The sequence below is a fragment of the Chelonia mydas genome, chromosome 2 (genome assembly GCF_015237465.2).
Source record: "Chelonia mydas isolate rCheMyd1 chromosome 2, rCheMyd1.pri.v2, whole genome shotgun sequence".
Taxonomy (NCBI): Eukaryota; Metazoa; Chordata; order Testudines; family Cheloniidae; genus Chelonia; species Chelonia mydas.
Genome location: NC_057850.1, coordinates 83,963,062 through 83,967,791, shown reverse-complemented (window position 1 = coordinate 83,967,791; position 4,730 = coordinate 83,963,062). Strand labels below are relative to the sequence as shown.

Sequence of the window (4,730 nt, the reverse complement as noted above, 5' to 3'; positions counted from 1 at the left end):
CCGGAGATGCTGCAGTGGTGAATGAACCTCCTGCTTTCTGAGTCAGGGAGAGTAATACTGTTTGGGGGCCGGGGGGAAGGGAATAGCATATTGCTTCTCCAGGGGCAGCAGGGGAAGAGGGTTACTGCTGGCGAGGAGGTGTGGAAGGAGCAATATTGCCAATCTCTGCAATTTTGAGGGTACTTTTTTGCAGATGATTGGCAAAAACCTCAAGCTATGAGGTTGGCAACACTTGCTGTGGGGCAGCAACAAAGAAGCCCAGGAAAAGATAGTCACAGGCTACAGCAACACAGAGTGATAAAAAGTTTCGTTAGCCATACATGGTTCCTGTTCATAGTATAGCATTTATTTTGAAACCACACTGCTCATCAGAAAGATTGTTTCCTTTTCTGTTGTTCATAATCTCTCTAACTGCCAAAGCAGTCCAAGGAAGGCAGCTCCCTGCACAAAGTGTATACCATTGCTGGAGATTCACAATCTATGCTAATTTTTGCTCTCACTTGCTCATTAAATCCCAATGTGTTTGTGAGACCAGAATTTGGCCTAGAAGCTTGAATTCCAGTCTTGGCAGGTTTAAAAGTCTTTTAATTCACTTTTATGGAATTCAACACAGAATTGGAATTTTTGACCCTATGCTAAACTTCCAGAAAGCAATTACATATTGTAAATTAAAAATTGATCTTCATGGTTGAGCATTTGTCAGTCATCCACTGACTATACGCACCTCGGCTGAGTTGAAGGTATGAATGCATAAAATGACTAATAAATGTGCACCTCTCTTTTGTGTAATGACGCTTAGACAATTTTTTTCTTTAGAGTCAAAGCAGTTTTAAAATATTGCTCTACACATACTTTTTTTTAAAAAAGATACATTTAATTCATTTCCCCCCCCCCCAATAGGATATCGGTCATTATCAGAAATAGAACTCAATACCTCTACAGTTGTCCCAGTAGCTAGAGTAGCAGTATTTAAGGCAATATACTGAATTCTCAGCTATTAGAAACTGATCTAACTGTTTCTGAGCAAAAAGTGATATAATTACATTGGTTGAAGAGACTTGCAGTCTGCTAAGCTGATCTACTGTAGCTTAAAAAACCACTATCTATCAATCCAGTACCTGCTCCATGATTGGCAAATGCCAACACAATGGCTGGCTCTATTTGCTTTTCAGTGATAGTCGTTCGTAAGGAAAACATTTGTATATCATTTGTTTGACTCCTTTGACGTAAGCGTAACAAAAATCTTCAGAAGTCCCAGTGTCCAGATCTATGGGACAATTGAGTCTACTGGATATTTGAGTTGTAAATTGAGAGTATTGAGTCAGAGAATAGTGGAATCAGTTGAGAGATCAGAAATTGCTCACTATGTAAATTTTACAAGGCTATATAAATGGATCTTAAAATGTAAAATACAAAGCCTAGACTTTTATAATGGTCAATCATTACATAGTTTTGATGATAAAATTAGTGAATGGAACCTTTATCATGGGATCTGAGTCTGGAGGAATATATAACATTTTTGGAAAATACTCGTTTAAAATATTTGCCAAAAAAAGCTCGAGATATTTACAAGCTGATAGCACTGGGATAATTGTTTTGAAACACATCCTTTTCTAGATCTATATAGGAATACACTTATATTTTAGTGTTGTGCATGATATGTAATAGAATGAAGTACAGGAACAAAAAATGGCAGCAACAATAAATTGTGGAATGAGTCTGATTCTCCAGTCTGTAAAACCAGTTTTAAGCAGGGCTAACTCTAAGTTAAATGGCCAGATTCTCAACTGGTGTAAGTTGACTTCATTGAGGTCCATCCTTGGAGCACAACCAACTTACACCAGCAAAGAATTTGAGCCAATGATTAGAAAAGGCCCAGAGTAGACAAAGCAGTAGAAAATGTACTGTAGTGCATTCTCCTGCTAATGCAGGATGCTTTCTAACAGGTCATCTTCATATCTGTCTATTAATAAAAACAGATACTGACCAGGTTGAAAATAATGCTATGGATTTCAGGGTGGATTTGATTTAAATCACAAGTCAGGAAGACTTGATTTAATCATGGATTTTTACATAAAAGTGCATTCTTGTTGGTTGTTATAACCTTAATACATATTCTTCACAACTCAGAGATAGATGTAGGTTTCATTTTTAGATGGTACACATTATACACTTTTAAAATGATTTATTTTGAAAACTTTTCAGATTCATTTTACAGCTGTATCGGAAAATGAATGATTGGGTATTTCATTTACCAAAGGTAATTGAAGCAGATATTTATGAAGTCATTGGGAGGTGAACAAGTTAGTTCAACAGGTTAGTCATTAATATTTGGAGAATTTTCTAGCCATGCTGTATTAGGATGAGAACATTGTTTTATTTAACTGAAACTACAATGTTATCTATTCTGGATTTTTTTTCTTCAACAGCAAACATAATAATTTAACAAAACAAGCATTTGAATTCAGTTTAATATTAAAGTTTTTTAAAATAGGCTTGATTTTGTTAACTAAAATAATGAGATTTTAAAAAAACAAAACAAAAACAAAAATTAAATAGACTATGTCAGCCAGGTCAACATGAGACACTTAAAATACTGTCTTCTGCAGCTAACTCAGTTGTCTTCGCCTTCATTTTCCTGTTTGTTCATAATCTGGAAAAGAAAAACAAGCTTTCCTGCTTTTTCAGGTCCCAAACAATTTCTCAATTTGGAATAAATTAGTCCAAAGGAAGAAAATATTCTTTCTACACAGGTAGAAGAAGCTACTGCTCTTAAAAGTGAGATTATCACTTCAACAGTCTCTGAATCCAAGTGCTTAAATGACTTCCACCAGTTCACTGGTGTGACTTTCCTTAAAACATAAGCAAACATATATTTCTTGAATGGCTCACCCTTAGCTCTGAAGTTTACTATAGTTGGCGTTAGGGAGGGATGATTGCTGGATGTCCATGTCATAGCCAACTCCTCTTCTTCAGCAGTTAAGGTTTGACCCTGGTACCAAGTACTGAGAATATTTGCAAGAAAATGAGCTGGAGATAGTGCTTTTTCCCATTCGTTTTTAGTGCTTGTAATTTAACTCTGTCGTTGCATATTTCTCTTTTTAAGATCTCGCTCAGTTCCTTCCAAACGTCAGCAATAAAACAGCTATTTCCCTGCATTTTGTTCAAGGCTACAGAAATAGGCTTCAGGGTTCTCAGCATGTGTTCAACATTTCTCTTAACCCCAATGCTGAGAACTTTGGCTATGACAGTGCCATCTATTTTTTCATGGTTTTGTTCACAAACTGTCATCAGATTAGGCCAGTTCTCGATATAGTGCTCAAAACAGTCCACTACTGAGTTCCATCGCACGCCTTGTGGGAGAGTTAGCCTGGTTCCTCCCACTTTTTTCAGAGCAGCTGCTGCAAAGTGGTTGTTACGGAAGTATTTTGCAATTTCAACAACATTAGCCTTTATTTCTGGAAAACTGAAGTCTTTGGCTAGGAGGTGCATCAAATGAGCACTGCAACCGTATGTTATTAGCTTGGGACTGTCTTCTAAATTTCTTCTCATCTTGGATACATTTGCAGCATTGCCTTTGACCAAGCTGCGTACTAGACATTTGAATTTTTTTTCACAATTTGTTATAGTTTTACTGCTGCTACTTGTAAGTGTTCTGCTGTGTGTGCATTTCCTGGTGTATCGATTGTTTCTCTAAGGAAGACATTCTCTTCTTCTTTTGTCACACAAGCACATACAACAGGATCATTGTGGACATTGCTCCACCCATCAAGACTCAGGTTAACAATTTACCCTCTCAACCTTTTGCACACTGCTTAATTTCTCTTTCATACACTTGATCCAGCAATTTGCCTGCAACATCTGCTCTGCTGAGTGGACTGTATCCTGGTCTTAATGACTGAACCATGTTAATGAAGCGTGGGTTCTCAATCATACGGAAAGGGGAGTTTGTTGCATAAACAAACCGGGCAATTTTTTCATCAATTACCTCTTTTTGTAATCTGCTGGTTCTTATCACAAACTTATCTATGGCTGTTTCTGGATGATGGAGATTTTTTTTTTCTTTTTGCGTCAGGTGATATACTGTGGCTATTTGACATACATGATGCGACTGAAACACTGTCATTGGCAGATAACTGTGAAACTATGGAAAATGATGGTGATCCTGAAGGTGAATAGTCTTCAGAATCTATATGTTGAGGATAGATTCTCCTAAACAAAAAAGCCAATGCAGTTGTTTAATTATTACCATACTGCTCATTTAGTATTACTCATTGCATTCACTGACACTCAGAACTACTTTAAAGGTGAAATTGTAAAAGGAAGATCTGTCTATTTCAGCTAGTTATTTTTTAATCACAACTCCATCCAAAATGATAGGACCATTGTGTAACAACTATATTTTTTGCTCAAACATGAGAATTCAAGAATAGTCCAGAAGGAAGACTGGTAGTCCTTAAGAAAGAAGTATAAAATTAAAAAGTTTACCAACCTGAAGATCCTGCATCTTCAGCACAGCTTCCTCCTGAGAAGCAACACTTGTCATGGTGTTGTTTCATTAAGGCAACCAGGCCTTGCATTTCTTTGTGGCACTTTTTGCATTTTGCATGCATGCCTGTCTTCCTCTACCTGTGGGTAACTTCATTAAACTATTCCCAAACTGGGTCTCTTTTATGGCCTGCTGCCATTATAGGTTTCCCGTTCTAGTGAGAGAATGGTATGGTAGATTT

The 4,730-nt window shown here is 37.0% G+C and overlaps 1 long non-coding RNA gene across 1 annotated transcript; it reads right to left on the bottom strand.

The window, feature by feature from the left end:
* Positions 1–4,013: 4,013 nt before the first annotated feature.
* On the bottom strand, positions 4,014–4,524 carry LOC122464487. The gene is made up of 2 exons (XR_006288573.1): positions 4,493–4,524; positions 4,014–4,212 (listed from the first exon to the last, which is right to left on the bottom strand). It is a non-coding gene; the product is annotated as an uncharacterized LOC122464487 (long non-coding RNA).
* Between the last annotated feature and the right edge of the window lie 206 nt (positions 4,525–4,730).